This window comes from Delphinapterus leucas, chromosome 5 (genome assembly GCF_059928025.1).
Source record: "Delphinapterus leucas isolate spDelLeu-1000000601 "Yukka" chromosome 5, BTC_Dleu_Yukka2, whole genome shotgun sequence".
Classification (NCBI taxonomy): Eukaryota; Metazoa; Chordata; class Mammalia; order Artiodactyla; family Monodontidae; genus Delphinapterus; species Delphinapterus leucas.
Window position 1 is genome coordinate 67,985,502 of NC_143133.1, and position 19,740 is coordinate 68,005,241.

Below are 19,740 nucleotides of genomic sequence, written 5' to 3' on the forward strand. Positions count from 1 at the left end.
ATATGGAGTATAATATATAAAAATACAGAATCTCTATGCTGTACACCTGAAACTAAAATAATATTGTATATCAACTATACTTCAAAAACAAGATTTAAAAAGCAGCTCTTTTAGTACCTTCAATTCTGCAAGCTCAATCAATCTCATGGGAATTCACTATACGGCTACTTTGTTTCAGTTCAATATGGATAAATTTCATGATTTTGTTTTGATCATGAGTTTCTTAAGATGCAGTTTGGTATGATAAATAAATGCTGCAGACTTACGGTGCTAAGTGCTTTCAAACAAGACTTTACAATTCACACATTCAGTACTTTTCCTCTAATCACCATATCAGAAGCAAGAATCCTTTAGAACTCTCTGAAATGACTGAAGTTTTCATCCTTGTTTTTTTCAGTGTGTTCCTCTTGTGTGCATCTTCTTATAGCTGTCACTGACTCACTGCCAAAGAAAGTGGGGCAGTACAGGCCAAAGGTTAGGTATTTGGGCTTTCAAGTCAGAATCCTGTGGGTATAAGCCACGTTTGTGCAAGTTACTTTACCTCTCTGAGCCTTGATCTCCTCATCTATCAAATGAGAAGGAAATATTGCTTATGTTGCAGTTATGTTAAGGAATAAATGAGTTAAGACATGTAAAACATTTAACACAGGACACAGTACACACTAAATCTTAACTAACGGCATTAGTTACTACTCTATTTAGGCATCCCCTCTTATTGCCATTTCCTTAATATTCTCTCTAAGCCTCAAAATACCTACACTGCTCCCTCCAGAAGCTACAACATTATTATGGTATTGAATAAATGAATCTGTTTTTTACACTGCCAGGAGCAGCATAGCTCTCCCAAAATAATTTTACACAAAGGACCATGAATTTCCACAAACTGAAATATATGATGAAGCATAAGGTAATCCAACAAAGATTCCCTTAGTTATATCAAGCTCTCAAATTAAAAAAAAATCCTAAATTTTTGAATGAAAATCTATTTTCTAGGTCAAAAATTGAATTTACAAAGGTAAAGTACACCTGGCACTTGAATATACAGTAAGAAAGATTTAACCAGAGAACAACAACAAAATAAAGGCTAATTCAGGGAGTTACATTTTTAACTTCTTAGATTTTAGTCATGCTGCTATCTGCTTTTTCATTTTAGTATCTCTGAATTTAAGCCTGTCAACCTCAAATGCATATTTTCTCTTTTATGCACAGCCCTTAGCTCAACAGAGTAATGAATATAAACAATAATCTATTAATGCAAATATTCCAAGACTCTACTTCCTCTTGGCATTAGAATCCTTAACAGAATATCAATATTTAATTACTATTTAACTGAAATTGCCATATGACATTTAAATATATAAGAAAGAATAAAAATGCATAAATCCATGCTTTAGAAAAGAAAAATAAAACTACATAGAGAAAGAGACCTCAATAGTGCCACCATTAACTGCTGTGTGAATTTAAGCAAAACTCTTGAGTCACAGAAGCCAGCTTACCCAGAAGCTACTAACGCTTAAGCTTCAAGGATCCCTCCCAGGCCCTAGGAGGAACCCTAGCAATGGATTTACACTTAGATCTTCATAAAATTTGCAAAAGATATCTTAACTGCAATTGATTCTAATTGCTGTCTTTTCCTATGTTGATTTCTGTCACACTGAAGTGTTTGTGAGCACTTCAGGAATCTGGCTAAGGGGAATTTGAATTAGGAATGCATGCTGTCTGATATGCTGAAATTTTAAGTAGCTTCCATTATATTACCCATTCCAGAGTACAAATGGCTTCTAAGAACACTTCTACTGTCCACCAGCACCACTTACTCAGCTTTGAAACACAAAGGCATAGACTGAAGATTATATCATGATATAATTGTGTCCTTTGCCACCCACTATTAAAAGTATGTGGTCAGTGAAGGAGAAACAAGATTGTCAATGAATGGAGCCAGAAGCTAATCTGTGAGAAATTCTTTCACTTATCGAACATTTTAATGTAAAAATGAAAATGGAAAATTTATCAACACAGTTAAAACGGAAGGTTATCTCTTGTCAAGATACTCAACAATGAGCATATGTAAGCATAAAAGCGTATTTTGGCAGGTTTCGAGTTGAGCAAAATAGAATTTATCAGAATTACTCTGTTTGCTGATCATAATGTGAGTACATCTGTGTGTAAAGTCACATGGTTTATGCATCTCAATGATAAAAAAGTATATTTCAATTTCAGTCATACAAGAGGAAAAGCGGAATTTTCTCTCATTTTTCCTATAGAAAATATTACAAAACCCTTTTAGTAGGTAGAAGGTGGAGGCATTCTATTAGTTTGCTAGGGCTGCTACAGTAAATATCACAGACTGGGTGGATTAAACAAAAGAAATTTATTTTCTTGTGGTTCTAGAGGCTGGAAGTCCAAAATCAAGGTGTCAGCAGGTTTGGTGTTTCCTTGGGTCTCCCTCCTTGCCTTGCGGATGGCAACCTTGTGACTGAGTCTTCAGATGGTCCTTTCTCTGTGAGCACACATTCCTGGTGTCCCTTTGTGTGTCCTAATCTCCTCTTCTTCAAAGGATACCAATCAGATTGGATTAGGGTCCACCCTACAGGCCTCATTTTAACTCGAAGGCCCTATCTTCATTCTGAGATAACTAGGGGTGAGGGTCTCAACACACAAATTTTGGGGGAACACAATTCAGCCCATAACAGACACTAAGAGCATGCAGCCATAAAATGTAATTAAAAAGTAACTTTTGTAAACAATTAACAATTTTTTAACATCTTTATTGCAGTATAATTACTTTACAATGGTGTGTTAGTTTCTGCTTTATAACAAAGTGAATCAGCTATACATATACATCCATCCCCATATCTCCTCCCTCTTGCGTCTCCCTCCCATCCTCCCTATCCCACCCCTCTAGGTGGTCACAAAGCACCAAGCTGATCTCCCTGTGCTATGCAGCTGCTTCCCACTAGCTATCTATTTTACATTTGGTAGGGTAACCACCAATGTTCACGTCACTCTCTCACTTCGGATTTTGGGATGTTTTCAACATTTGTCATCTTTTTTAAATGTGCAATTTGTTGCAATTTATTTTCTCATGTGAAAGACACATTCACTTTTGTACTGAGTTTTTTATTCATAATTTGCTTTGTATTCCTTCAAGAGAGCTGCTTGCCCTCCATATTGCACTGGATTCGGTTGTTACAAAAAGGAGGATCCATTCCCATCTCATAGATTCAATATCTTTATAGGTTCAATTGATTAATCTCTAAAATAGAAATCATTTTATTGATGTTGAAAAATGTGTAGTTTCCATTTCAATACAAGATATCTGCATTTTGCAAAGAAATAGTCATCCCTGAAATGTCATATATTGAAATTGTTTCCTAGAAGGCCATAAATAACGTTTTTCCTAATATACAATTGTCCTTAAATCCAGACATTAAATTCCTTGCATGTTATTATATTTCATGTCTTGTTCCTACCTCTCTATATAAAAGTCATAAGTAGAAAAACGTTTAAATACCAATGAAGGAAATGTTGCCTAGTGACACCAGCAGTATCTACATGAGCCTGCCCTTGCCAAGAGGACAAACGTAGGACATTTTACATTTCTATATTATAGTCTATACATCATTCTTTAATGAGGTGCAAATTGTGTAAACCTGTATAGAGTTTCTCCTGGATCATCAGCATGCCCTTGAGTATGATCTAAGTTTTGCCTTAGGTCTAAGGAGATAGAATCCAGAAGAGGAAATAGACTGAATGACCTCAAGAGCTGGCCTGTTTGACAGACAAGCAGGGCAGTAGTGAGAGAGAGAAATTGGGAAGTTGATTCATAAAATCCTCATATTTTGCATTTCAAGAAATCTCCTAACTCACATTCATTCAAGATTCTATCATTTTATGTTTAATTTCATGTTTGAAGTCACATAAAAGTAATGAAGCTTGTCAAGCAATCTCACTTTAAACAAGTAAGAAGAATTTAGGTCAGATTTCAGGTGCTAAATGCCTCTCTTGTTTCATAATAATCACGGTTCACCTTCATGTGGCAAGGTTTGAAGTAAAATATTTTGGGTTGTTTAGGACAAAGCTGCTTTGAAAGCCTAAAGAAAGTACAGTTCAAAGTAAATAACTGCAATTTTATTTTTCAAAATTTAAATTTCATGAGCTTCTTAATTTAGGTCTGGATTTCTACATTCTAGGATCTAAAATTAATGATATTTACCAGCTTTTGTTCCAACCAAAACAATAGCAGAAAAAGGATTTAAAACACTCATGCATGGTCTTAGGTCAAAAAATAATTGCAAAATGTGCTCCTATTAAGGGTAAAAGATCTGATTAGCCAGGTTGTTAAAATCAAGCAAGAGTAGAATAGGGCATGGTCATAATTCGTGTCACTCTTCTAATTTTCTTGTTTCGTCCTCTGGAACTCTACTCAAATAGCCCCACATAGCAAGAAAAAAAGTATTATCCATTCTTCTCTTAACCCAAGCTAAAAACCAAAGTTTCTTAATGGTGGTCAATGTTAACTTGGGGATGAATTAACCAATCATCTCTCTAGTTATGAGTATTTTTTTTTAGCTAAAGAACATTTATTTGTTTTTCACTAAGACTTTTTCTTGAGGACATAACTAAACCGCATCACCACCCCCCACCCCAATGTGAAGAAGGGTTAGTACCGTGAATGTTATAAAGGAACAGTTTGAAGGATTGGAACCAACATTAGCTGACAGAAACCAACTTCCATCTAAATCATCATAAAAATGTTTAAGTAAAAAAAAAAAAGGAGGGGGCAGGGGGGGAAAGGGGGTTTCAGACTGAACAAGATCCTCACATTTCATCTAATACATTCAATCCTGGCTAGAGTGCACCAAAATGGAAACAGGATTACTATAATACAAAACTTCCACTGCAGCACACTGTACACAGCTGTGTTCCAAGCCCACCCCGTCCCCCTAATGCTTCCAAACTCAACTCTTTCCTGGCCTGTTGTGCCTGTCGACAAAGGAGCACCTGGATCTTCTCTTTAATCCAGTCTTTGCCATAAGGCTGGTTTGTCTGGGTATCAGCTCAGTAAACACGGCAGCTGAGGTCTGCCGGCTCATCAATAGAATCAAACAACTGACTGATATCATATGTGATAGAGGGGCTGTTGGGATTCATTCTCTTCAGATGTTCTTCATACATTTTACAAACACCTTCCATGCATTCATTCACAGATTCATAGTCAGCATAAGTTCTGCCTTCCGGCCTCTTGGTAGGCTGTTACCAGCAAAATGGTGTGAGACATCGCACCAAACTCTTTCTCTGCAGCCACTCCTGACTCGGCCGCTGCACCTAGTTATGACTATTTTGAAGAGCTTGCCCAGTTTTCTCCAGAGAACAACCAATAGTACAGTTCTTCTCATTCCAAAGCACATCTTTATGCTCTGAGCCATTCTGCGCACAAGTTTTAGAGGAAACTAAACAAGAGTAGAAGAAATGGGTGGCTACGCTAGAAGATTGGCATGATATTTTGACAGCCCTGCTTTCTTTGAGATCAACTTATATTTTGCACTTCTTGGTAAGGTTATAGTCAATAGAAAAATATAATACATCTCATCTAGATTGAGACATTTCTGCTTTCTTCATTATATTCTGTATACCCTCTTCCTCTCCCCACACTGGGATAGCATCCAAGGATGAGGAGGTGAAAATACAGTGGATATCAGTTCTGAGATTAAGATAGAAAATGGACAAATATTTGGTAGTCAGCATAGCATGCAAAGGATATACTGGATATCTTTCAAGAGCAAAATATAGTCTGGATAGTTAACTTCAAAGCATAATTTTATGCACTGAAAGATATGGCTCTTCTCTTTACTTAACTCAAGCATGATCTATAAAATATCAAATGTAAGAAAAGGATTTAGGAGAATAAATATCTATGGCAATGACAGATTTGACCAAAAAGAAAAAAAGTTGAAGTAAAATTTTTGAAAAAAATTCAAGTGATTCAAGTGCATCCCATCTGTGCTTCTTGTCACATTATTTTTATCCTCAAATTTACATATTGTATTTACAAATGTTTCTGTTCTCAGGTTAATTTTAAGAGCTCAAGTTGGGTATTTAAATGTTTGAATTAAGCATAACAACTAAATAAATATGAGAACACAAATCTTAGATGTTAAATGCATATAGAAGACTATCAAATTTGTCTTCTTAATCCTCAGCCAACACTTGAGTTCAGTTCCATCTAATAATCCACTAGAGATTCCACTGTATTGTCCAACCATCAACCCACAATTCTCTAAATACATTACTTTTTCTTCCTCAGCAAAGTACTGCTTTACATTGTTTCCTTACTTCAATCAATGTTATCAAAATCCTTTCAATTACTTAAAATACAAATTTCAGCATCTTCATTTTCTCTTTCATCTCTTTCATCCCCAAATAAGTTCTAAAGACACTGCCTTCCAAAATCTCCTCTTTTATTAACTTAGGCAAGGTTTTCATCATTCTCGTCTCAACTACTACAATAAACTCCTAATTCATTTTAATGTTCAAACACTACCTCTTTCTAGTTACCCTGACATAGACATCACATCAATTTTTTTTTAATTCACTATTTTCACCATGACATTCCATCACCGTGGATCAAATCCTTCAATAATTATTTACCACCTACTCTAACAATTTTAAGCTTTCTAGTCTGTTACCTACTTTCTCACACTGCCTACCAAATTCTCATACTTCAAGAGTTAATCTGGTCTCACCTCTTCTCTGATTTTTCTTTACCCTGTGTCATTAGAAGCAGTATGGTAGAGTAGGAAACATTTACTCTGAGGCTTCAGGTGACTGTGAGATGAAATCCCAGCCCTGTCATCTATCTACTGGGAAGAACAAGTTAAACCCTTGAACCTTGGCTTCATTATATGCAATATATGAGATAATAAAGCCAAATTCCTATGGCCAATGAAAGATTAAATGAAACAGTGTATGTAAAGTACTAGCAAGGACAAATGATTTTACTTGGCAGATTATTAAATACTAATCCATATTTCTAAATATAATAGTAAAGTGTTGTTAAAATTATGACCTTGACTCACCAAATGATGCCTAAACATTTATTAAACAAAAAAGAAATATCTGTAGCAAACTCTTATTACTACCATACATTCTTATTCTATGAGCCCTTTGAAAATTGATAATATATACCTGGTGTATGGCCTTCATTTAACTAGAATTCTTTATTAACAAATAAATAAATAAATAATAATTCCCTCAAATGACATATCCACAAACAGCCAGACAAAATTTAATATATTTAATGGTTAAGAAATGAGTGTGAAGATTTTTGAATTTAGAAAGACCTGAATGGAAAATTTCTAACCATCCTTTTAGAATTATGATTCTTCTGAGTGAAATGACTGACAAAGAAGAAAGTGACATTTTTAAATATCCAAGGGAGACCCCAAGCAAAATCTGCAACTCTTCCAAGAAAGAACTGTCATACAATATCAAGTTGTGCTGGCAGAGCAGTCCATATCCTCTAAGGGGCAGGAGGACAAGCTGGTGACTCAAGTGGTCTAGCTGTAAGAAGCATGGTGGTAGCAAGCGGAGAGATTATAAGGAACTGATGGGGTAAGAGGGACATTCAGAAACTAAGAAATAATAGTGAAGTGGTAGCTGGGTGCTTATCTTTAGCTTACACAAAAATAATCATTTTAAGGGACATAATTCAGTAACATTTTACCAACTTGGTAGAGATTATGAAGCTAGCAATTTCAACCATGTAGAAAAATATACTCAAAAATCTGCAGAAGAAAAAAAAAGCTTTCAGCCATCTTTATTATTTTGAAAAGAATTGAATGACTCGCATTATCAGCTTTCCAGTTTATGGTGTATTTTAAAAGAGCAAGGGTTGAAATAAGCGATAGAATAGAGCACCTAGGAAACAGAAAAAAAGAAATTGGCAACTAAATACCTGACATAAAGGACAAAAGGAGAAAACACACAAAAATCCAAAGCACAGCATTCTGAGGCTTTTATTACAAGTTCTCTCAGCCTTATATTTTTCAATTGCTCCAGGGGCTTAACTTTTTTTTTTTTTTTTTTTTTCTGGTATGCGGGCCTCTCTCTGTTGTGGCCTCTCCCGCTGCGGAGCACAGGCTCCAGATGCTCAGGCTCAGCGGCCACGGCTCACGGGCCCAACCGCTCCATGGCATGTGGGATCCTCCCAGACCGGGGCACGAACCCATGTCCCCTGCATCGGCAGGCAGACTCTCAACCACTGCGCCACCAGGGAAGCCTTTCACTTAACTTTTTAACAGTACAGTGACTAGTATTCTGAATGAAGAACCTTCTTAATTTTACTCATCCTCCAAAAAACTCTCCCTAAAATATACTGCATGATTTCCTCCATTATTATACATATTACATAGATTCTAATATAATATTTTTTCTTGAGATATTGCTGTAAAAAGCTAAAATACTTAAATACTCTGAGAATAAAAAGTATGTTCTCTTTATTCTGTGAATTATATAGAAATTGTGTTCAAGCTAATAAGTATGGTCCTCTTGTTTGATGGATCTCAACATCACTCTGGATTAATGCCTAGTGACAAATATTGACTAAATATAAGACTAAATCACATTAATGATAAACATGCATTGAATACTTTTTATGGTCCAATACTGGGTCATACTCTTTGCCTGTTTTATCTTACTTAATAGTCTCAATCATTTTTATGCTATAACTGTAATTATTATTCTTATTTTACAGTTGAGAAAACTGAAGCATAAGAACGTAAATTAACCTTTCCATATTCCTAATGAAAAGGGACAATAGTATATATGTTGTGATTCCCTGATTTGTCATTTTCCAAAACAGTTGTACAAAGTACTGTGTTAACATAATTAAGAGTTTCCGACATCTAAGACATTTGGGGAACTTAAGGTTAGGTTCAATATATTTCACACAGGACTTCTGAATGACTTTAATATCTTAAGGAGTACTAGGTCTCCAAGAAGGGTACATAAAATGTAGACTAACATTCAGTTAATCTCACCATTATTTGATCATGCACTCCACTTTTCTTAGAGCATCTTGAAAAACTAGTTTTTCTTGGGACAAACTTACAAAACAGCTCATTTATAAAAAGTACAATAATTGTTTTCATACAATCATTAGTTCTTTGATACAAAGTTGAGAACATAATGCCAAAATAATACAATTCATAGGGCTTCCCTGGTGGCGCAGTGGTTGAGAGTCTGCCTGCCGATGCAGGGGACACAGGTTTGTGCCCCAGTCTGGGAAGATCCCACATGCCGTGGAGTGGCTGGGCCCGTGAGCCATGGCCGCTGAGCCCGCGCATCCGGAGCCTGTGCTCCGCAACGGGAGAGACCACAACAGTGAGAGGCCCGCATACCGCAAAAAAACAAAACAAAAAACCCACAATTCATAAAAATAATTCTGTTTTTCCAAATATAGTACACATGGTGTTATGGGTTGAATTGTGTCCCCCAACAAAGGTATGTTGAAATTCTAACCCCCAGGTCTTCAGAATATTACCTTATTTGAAACTAGAGTTGTAACCCACGTAATTAGTTCAGATGAGGTCATACTAGAGTAGGGTAGGGCCTTATTCTGATATGACTGCTGTCCTTATACGAGGAGGAGAGACACAGTAAGGAGAATACCATGTGAAAACACAGACACACTGGGAAAATGCCATGTGATGACACAGGCTGCAGTTGCAAGCCAAGCAGCAGACTGACAGCCACCAACAGCCAACAAAACCAGGCAAGGAAGGAGTCTACTAAGTGTCTTAGCGGAGCATGGCCCCGCAGATACCTAGATTTTGAACTTCTCCAGAATTGTAAGATAATAAATTTCCATTCTCTTAAGTCACCCAGTATATGGCACTTTCTTACAGCAACCCTAAGGAAACCAATATGCATGGGTTACAAGAACACAAAATATTGATACCTTGAACATGGGATACAATATAGAATATTTAGAGTAAAGCACTGTGTAATAATTGGAGAGAGTAGATAATCCGGAAAGAAACTTGAGAGCAGATAGTCATGTGGCTGAGAAGAGATCTACTTGTTTATATTAATTTTTTAAAAACTAAAGTAAGTATTTGAACATCTGTCTAAACATCAATTTTCTTATCTGGAAAGTGGGGTTTCCAGCTCATTCCTTACAAGATTATTATGATGATTAAGTGGGAAACACAGTATATAGGAAGCAATCAAGACATATAATTATATTACATTAGCTACTTCATACCATCAAGTTATCTCTGCAGCCTAGACCTCGTGTTATCTCAGAGAAGTCCAAAGTCACTGAAAACGTGTTATTCTAGTGAAGAAAGAATTGATACTATAGAGGGCAGAAGCAAGAAGAACTACAATTCTGCAGTCTGTTGAATGCAAACCACATTCACAGAAAGACAGACAAAATGAAAAGGCAGAGGACTATGTACCAGATGAAAGAACAAGATAAAACCCCAGAAAAACAACTAAATGAAGTGGAGATAGGCAACCTTCCAGAAAAAGAATTCACAATAATGGTGGTGAAGATGATCCAGGATCTCAAAAAAAGAATGGAGGCAAAGATCAAGAAAATGCAAAAATTTTAACAAAAACCTAGAAGAATTAAAGAACCAACACCTAGAAGAATTAAAGAACAAAAAAACAGAGGTGAACAATACAATAACTGAAATGAAAAACAGAGTAGAAGGAATCAAGAGCAGAATAACTGAGGCAGAAGAACGGATAAGTTACCTGGAAGACAGAATGATGGAATTCATGGCCACAGAACAGAATAAAGAAAAAAGAATAAAAAGAAATAAAGACAGCCTGAGAGACTTCTGGGACAACATTTAACACAGCAATATGTACAATATAGGTGCCCCAGAAAGAGAAGAGACAGAGGAAGGACCCAAGAAAATATTTGAATAGACTATAGTCAAAAACTTCCCTAATATGAGAAAGGAAATAGCCACCCAAGTGCAGGAAGCACAGAGAGCCCCAGGAAGGATAAACCCAAGGAGAAACATGCCAAGATCCATAGCAATCAAATTGACAAAAATTAAAGACAAAGGAAAATTATTAAAAGCAACAAGAGAAAAATGACAACATACAAGGGAACTCCCATAAGGTTAACAGCTGATTTCCCAGCAGAAACTCTGCAAGCCAGAAGGGAATGGAATGATATATTTAAAGTGATGAAAGGGAAGGACCTACAACCAAGATTACTCTACCCAGCAAGGATTTCATTCAGATTGGACAGAGAAATCAAAAGCTTTACAAACAAGCTAAAGCAAAGAGAATTCAGCACCACCAAACCAGCTCTACAACAAATGCTAAAGGAACTTCTCTAAATGGGAAACACAAGAGAAGAAAAGGACCTAAAAAACAAACCCATAACAATTCAGAAAATGGTAATAGGAACATACATATCGATAATTACCTTAAACGTGAATGGATTAAATGCTCCAACCAAAAGACACAGGCTCGCTGAAGGGATAAAAAAACAAGACCCATATATATGCTATCTACAAGAGATCACTTCAGACCTAGGGACACATACAGACTGAAAGTGAGGGGATGGAAAAAGATACTCCATGCAAATGTAAATCAGAAGAAAGCTGGGGGGGCTTCCCTGGTGGTGCAGTGGTTGAGAGTCTGCCTGCTGATGCAGGGGACACGGGTTCATGCCCTGGTCCGGGAAGATCCCACGTGACGCGGAGCGACTGGGCCTGTGAGCCATGGCCGCTGGGCCTGCACGTCCAGAGTCTGTGCTCCACGAAGGGAGAGGCCACAGCAGTGAGAGGCCCGCGTACCGCAAAAAAAAAAAAAAAGAAAGCTGGAATAGCAATACTCATATCAGGTAAAATAGACTTTAAAATAAAGAATGTTACAAGAGACAAGGAAGGACACTACATAATGATCAAGGGATCAATCCAAGAAGAAGATATTACAATTATAAATATATATGCACCCAACATAGGAGCGCCTCAATACATAAGGCAACTGCTAACAGCTATAAAAGAGGAAATCGACAGTAACACAAAAATAGTGGGGGACTTTAACACCTCACTTACACCAATGGACAGGTCATCCAAACAGAAAATTAAGAAGGAAACAGAAGCTTTAAATGACACAGTAGACCAGATAGATTTAATTGATATTTATAGGACGTTCCATCCAAAAACAGCAGATTACACTTTCTTATCAAGTGCACACAGAACATTCTCCAGGATAGATCACATATTGGGTCACAAATAAAGCCTCAGTACATTTAAGAGAATTGAAATCACATCAAGCATCTTTTCTGACCACAAGGTTATGAGATTAGACATCAATTACAGGGGAAAAAAACGTAAAAAAACAAACACATGGAGGTTAAACAATACGTTACTAAATAACCAAGAGATCACTGAAGAAATCAAAGTAAAAAAATACCTAGAGACAAATTACAATGAAAACACAACAATCCAAAACCTATGGGATGCAGCAAAAGCAGTTCTAAGAGGGTAGTTTAGAGCAATACAAGCCTACCTCAAGAAACAGGAAAACCTCAAATAAACAATCTAAGCTTACACTTAAAGAAGCTAGAGAAAGAAGAACAAACAAAACCCAAAGTTGGGAGGAAAGAAATCATAAAGATCAGAGCAGAAATAAATGAAATAGAAACAAAGAAAACAATAGCAAAGATCAATAAAACTAAAAGCTGGTTCTTTGAGAAGATGAAAAAAACTGATAAATCTTTAGCCAGACTCATCAAGAAAAAGAGGCAGAGGACTCAAACCAATAAAATTAGAAATGAAAAAGGAGAAGGTACAATGGACACTGCAGGAATACAAAGCATCGTAAGAGACTACTAAAAACATCTCTATGCCAATAAAATGGACAACCTGGAAGAAATGGACAAATTCTTAGAAAGGTATAACCTTCCAAGACTGAACCAGAAAGAAATAGAAAATATGAACAGACTGATCACAAGTAATGAAATTGAAACTGTGATTAAAAATCTTCCAACAAACAAAAGTCCAGAACCAGATGGCTTCACAGGTGAACTCTATCAAACATTTAGAGAAGAGCTAACACCCATCCTTCTCAAACTTCCAAAAAATTGCAGAGGAGGGAACACTGCCAAACTCATTCTAGGAGGCTACCATCACCCTGATACCAAAACCAGAGAGAAGTCCAAAAGAAGAAAATTACAGGGCTTCCCTGGTGGCACAGTGGTTGAGAATCTACCTGCTAATGCGGGAGACACAGGTTCGAGCCCTGGTCTGGGAAGATCCCACATGCCATGGAGCACTAAGCCCACATGTCACAACTACTGAGCCTGTGCTCTAGAGCCCACGAGCCACAACTACTGAAGCTCGCGCGTCTAGAGTCCATGCTCCGCAACAAGTGAAGCCACCACAATGAGAAGCCCATAAACCACACGAAAAGTGTGCCCAGCTCTCTGCAACTAGAGAAAGCCCATGTGCAACAACGAAGACCCAACGCAGCCAAAATAAATAAATAAATAAAATTTTGAAAATAAAGAGAAAATTACAGACCAATATCACTGATGAATATAGATGCAAAAATCCTCAACAAAATACTAGCAAACAGAATGCTACAACACATTAAAAGGATCATACACCATGATCAAGTGGGATTTATCCCAGGGATGCAAGGATTCTTCAATATATGCAAACCAATCAATGTGATACACCACATTAACAAACTGAAGGATAAAAACCATGTGATATTCTCAATAGATGCAGAAAAAGCTTTTGACAAAATTCAACACCCATGTATGATAAAAACTCTCCAGAAAGTGGGAACAGAGGGAACCTACCTCAACATAATAAAGGCCATATATGACAAACCCACAGCAAACATCATTCTCAATGGTGAAAAACTGAAAGCATTTCCTCTAAGATCAGGAACAAGACAAGGATGTCCACTTTTGCCAGTATTATTCAAAATAGTTTTGGAAGTCCTAGCCATGGCAATCAGAGAAGAAAAAGAAATAAAAGGAATCCAATTGGGAAAGAAGTAAAACTGTCACTGTTTGTAGATGACATGATACTATACATAGGTAACCCTAAAGATGCCACCAGAAAACTACTAGAGCTAATTAATGAATTTGGTAAAGTTGCAGGATACAAAATTAATGCACAGAAATCTCTTGCATTCCTGTACACTAACAACAAAAAATCTGAAAGAGAAATTAAGGAAACACTCCCATTTACCATTGCAATAAAAAGAATAAAATACCTATGAATAAGCCTAAGGAGAAAAAAGACCTGTATGCAGAAAACTATAAGACACTGATGAAAGAAATTAAACATGATACAAACAGATGGAGAGATATACCATGTTCTTGGATTGGAAGAATCAACATTGTGAAAACGACTATATTACCCAAAGGAATGACTACAGAGTCAATGCAATCTCTATCAAACTACTGCTGGCATTTTTCACAGAACTAGAACAAAAAATTTCACAATTTGTATGGAAACACAAAAGACCCCAAATAGCCAAAGCAATCTTGAGAAAGAAAAACAGAGCTGGAGGAATCAGGCTCCCAGACTTCAGACTATACTACAAAGCTACAGTAATCAAGACAGTATGGTACTGGCACAAAACCAGAAATGTAGATCAATGGAACAGGATAGAAAGCCCAGAGATAAACCCAAGCACCTATGGTCAACTAATCTATGACAAAGGAGGCAAGGATATACAATGGAGAAAAGACAGTATCTTCAATAAGTGGTGCTTGGAAAACTAGGCAGCTACCTGTAAAAGAATGAAATTAGAACACTTCCTAACACCATACACGAAAATAAACTCCAAATGGATTAAGGGCTTAAATGTACGACGGGACACTATAAAAGTCTCGGAGGAAAACATAACATAAATCACAGAAAGATCTTTTTTGACCCACCTCCTAGAGTAATGGAAATAAAAGGAAAAATTAAAAAATGGGACCTAATGAAACTTAAAAGCTTTTGTACAACAAAGGAAACCATAAGCAAGATGAAAAGACAACCCTCAGAATGGGAGAAAATATTTGCAAACGAATCAATGGACAAAGGATTAATCTCAAAAATACATAACCAGCTCATGAAGCTCAGTATTAAAAAAACAAACAACCCAATTAAAAACTGGGCAGAAGACCTAAATAGACATCTCTCCAAAGAAGACATACAGATGGCCAAGAGGCACATGAAAAGCTTCTCAACATCACTAATTATTAGAGAAATGAGAGTCAAAACTACAATGAGGGGGCTTCCCTGGTGGCACAGTGGTTGAGAGTCCGCATGCCGATGCAGGGGACGCAGGTTCATGCCCCAGTCCGGGAAGATCCCACCTGCCGCGGGGCAGCTAGGCCTGTGAGCCATGGCCTCTGAGCCTGCGCATCCAGAGCCTGTGCTCCACAATGGCAGAGGCCACAACAGTGAGAGGCCCGCATACCACAAAAAAAAACCCAAAAAAAACTACAATGAGGTATCACCTAACACCAATGGGAATGGGAATCATTAGAAAATCTACAAACAACAAACGCTGAAGAGGGTGTGGAAAAAAGGGAACCCTCTTGCACTGTTGGTGGGAATGTAAATTGATACAGCCACTATGGAGAACAGTATGGAGGTTTCTTAAAAAACTAAAAATAGAATTACCATATGATCCAGAAATCCCACTACTGGGCATATACCCAGAGAAAACCATAATTCAAAAAGACACATGCACCCCAATGTTCATTGCAGCACTATTTACAATAGCCAGCTCATGGAAGCAACCTAAATGCCCATCAACAGACAAATGGATAAAGAAGATGGTGTACATACATACAATGGAGTACTACTGAGCCATAAAAAGGAATGAAATTGGGTCATTTGTAGAGACGTGGATGGACCTAGAGACTGTCATACAGAGTGAAGTAAGTCAGAAAGAGAAAAACAAATATCGTATATTAACACATATATGTGGAATCTAGAAAATTCGTACAGATGAACTGGTTTGCAAGGCAGAAATAGAGACACAGATGTAGAGAACAAACGTATGGACAGCAAGGGGGGTAAGTGGGCGGGGGGTGGTGGTGGGATGAATTGGAAGATTGGGATTGACATATATACACTAATATGTATAAAATAGATAACTAATAAGAACCTGCTATATAAAAAATTTTAAAAAATAAAACTGTCAACATTTTAAAAAGTAGATTGCAAAAAAATAATCAAATGTATCACATTTATTTTAAAAAATGGGTACTATAAATAGGTCCCCAAGTTATAATTTTTCATACTTGGTATCCGTAAGATACCAAGTGCATTAGCTTAATGGTTCAGAAGACTTAGTACAACTTCTAAAAGCAATACATATATATTAGAAGACAGCATCAAGACATATACCTTTGAAACTTTGCCTTCTATGAAAGGAATTCCTATAACATTTGCTTTTTTGATAGACTTGGAGGCAGACCTTGGCCTAAGATTACACATTTTAAGAGTATTTAATTGGACAGAATAGCCCCCAGGTACATAACACAATGAAAAAGGAAGCACTTACAACGATGACACTCAAAATACAATTTAAAATTAATGCTATCATTTTGCTAGCCGCATTGTCAATTAGTTAAATTATTTAATATGATGTAAAGCTATTTGCCTGAGATTTCATGTAGGTAATTTTTATTTATTTGGAGGGCTGGTCCAAAGCACAAAACTACCCTTCTTTCTTCTCAGTCCTTTCTCCCAGTTATCTTCACCTTGTCATGATCATGCTTTCCTGCTACTGCAATTTAGTCATTAGTTCAGAACTTATAAAATGAATAGACAGCACAATAAAATATTGCCTGTATTCCATCTAGAAGTCACTCCCAGGTAAAAGTTTCTTATTCTGTCCTTATATTTTGCTGTTTAATACAGTAAATCCTATAACAACAGTACCTATTACATCTCATCAAATCAGTGCAGACATATAGATAGCATCAATATATGGAAGGCCCTCAAAAAGGAAAATTCATTGTATAATTTACCTAAACTGACAGTGAAAAGCATAAGCACATCTAAAAAAGTCAGATTAAAGTAATTATTAAAATTTTAAAAACTACTATTATGATACATTAATATTTAACTGAATTAGCATCCTTAGAAAAACAGCAATTCCAGGGAAATAAATTTCCCAAGTAACTGAAACTTTTAACTTCATTTTTCTTTTTTGAAGTATAGTTGATTTACAATATTACATTAGTTTCAGGTATAAAGCATAGTGATTCAGTATTTTTACAGATTTATACTCCATTGAAAGTTACTACAAGATAATGGCTATAATCCCTTGTGCCATACAATATATCCTCGTTGCTTGTCTATTTTGTACATAGTTGTTTGTACCTCTTAATCCCCTACCCCTGTATTTCCCCTCGCCTCTTCCTTCTCCTCAATAATAACCACTAGTTTGTTTTCTATATCTGTGAGAATTTCATTCTTTTTTATAGCTGAGTAATACTCCACTTTATACATATACAACTTCATTACCCATTCATCTATTGATGGACACTGGGTTGTTTCCACATCTTGGCTATTGTAAATAGTGCTTCTATGAACACCTGGGTGTTTGTATCTTTTCAAATTAGTGGTGGTTTTTTTTTCTGGATATATACCCAGCAGTGCAATTGCTGGATCATATGGTAGTTCTATTTTTAGTTTTTGGAGGGATGAAACTTGCAACTTTAAAAGATAAACTTTGGAAAAGAAGTCCTCACCCCTACAGGTAGAAATTTCTAAATATATGACCTACATCCTTGAGACTTCTAGTAGGTAACTAAGAAGTACTTGAACGTCAATTAACATTAGCCTGTAAGAATTGAACCAGTAAATTTAACACATAAGGAATAAAATGAGCTATTACAGAAACCTGCCTAAAGGACCAGATTTCTCGTAAATCAGTGCTTAAAGAGCAGTCTGGAAATATAACTGCACCATTGTTAAATGTGAAAAATGTAAGTATCTGATCAACAGTGTTACAACACCCACAGAAAGACTATCTAGATGGCTGCGGTAGGCAGAATAATGCCCTGTAAACTGTGCAGCCCCCAATCCTCAGAACCTGTGAGTATGTCACTTTATTTGGCAAAAGAGATCTTGCACATGTGATTAAGTTAAGGATCTTGAGATGGGGAGTTAAGTATTACCCAGGTGGACCCTGAGTCATTATAAGTGAAAGAGAGTGGCAGGAGAACCAGAGACATAGATTTGAAATATTACTCTGATGGCTTTGAAGATGGAAGGGACCCAGGAACTAAGCAATACAGGCAGGGTTCTAGAAGCTGGAAGAAGCAAGGAAACAGATTGTCCACTAGAGCCTCCTGAAGAAACACAGCCCTGCTGACACTTAAATTTTAGCCTGATGGACCCTTTCCAGACTTCTGACCTCCAGAACTGTAAAACGTACGTTGTTTTAAGCCACTAACTTTGTGGTAATTTGTTACAGCAGCTATAGATAACTAATATGGTGGGCTTCATAGAGTACTGAAAAAGAACAAAATATCGGAAAGATGTTTTTATTCAGCATGACCAAAGGAGAAAGACTCTGAAGTGCACTAGTTATTGGAAAGGTATACTCTTTTTGGTCAGGAGACTTTAATGGGTTTTTAAGCAACTTGGATAAAAAAATTCCCCAAACAGTGCAATTCTCTTTGATTTGCTTCAGTGCTCCTCATGAAAACTTCTAGTGACCAAATTGGCATCTAGGATATAAAATAAGAAGAAAGTGCTCAGAGTAGTGAACTGTACTATAAAAATGGCATTGTCTCCACTACAAATGAGCCAAAAGTAGGAGCATCTCCTGATCCTTTTGAGTCCATTTAAAAAGATGCATCTCAACAAATTACCTGCCCTCCCGCCCACTGCCCATAGCTGAGGACTAGATTGATGACCATTCTTTCAGAGGTCTGGGTGTCTTGCCATGATTCCTTCATTGACACCTTTATCTCACTTTTTAATTTTGACACTTACTTGAATATATATATACTGTAAATTATATGAAATATTTTAAAATATTCAATATTTAATAATTAGATAATTAAACAAATATTTAAATAATTCTGGGGAATTATTGCAGTAACTACAAATATTATAGTAAATATATTTTGAGGGCTTACTATGTACCAGGCACTATACCATGAACTGTTAAAACCATAATCTCTTTAATCCTCAAAATAATTTCTGAAGCATCGCACAGTGAAGAAACGATACTTAGAATAGCTAAGTAACTTGTCCAAAGTCACATAATAAGGATCCAGAAGTTGAATCCCCGTGTGTCTGACTGCAAAGCCCCAAGCTCTGACCTATAATCACTGTAATATAACAATGCTATTGGGGGTTACTTATGGCTTTTTGCTCACAGCAAATTGTCCCCAAGAGCTAGATTTTTGAAATTCTTGAATGATGTCTCTACTGGTTTTTCCTAGCTTGTTATCAGAATCTAATTCAGATCTCCCACAGAACTTAGAAAGCAAAGCTTATTTAAAAATATGACCAAATTATAGCCTATCGGCTATTACTCTAGGAGAGCACTTTATCTACAAGTTGTCTTTGGTGAAACCTTAGCCTTGAAAATTATTTTAAGATAAAATAATACTATCTATTCTAGTAAATTACTAACTCAAAAGAATTTGCCACACTGTTTTATAATCACTGGCAAAATGTTTTCCTAGTTACAGTATATCCTACCTGGGATAAAGAACCAGGC

General features: G+C 36.5%; 1 protein-coding gene and 1 pseudogene across 3 annotated transcripts in view; both read right to left on the reverse strand.

Annotated features, from left to right (window-relative positions):
• KCTD8 (potassium channel tetramerization domain containing 8) overlaps positions 1–19,740 on the reverse strand; it is a 256,027-nt gene that overhangs the window by 200,655 nt on the left and 35,632 nt on the right. The window lies entirely within an intron of this gene.
• On the reverse strand, positions 3,874–5,281 carry LOC111171580 (enhancer of rudimentary homolog pseudogene; annotated as a pseudogene).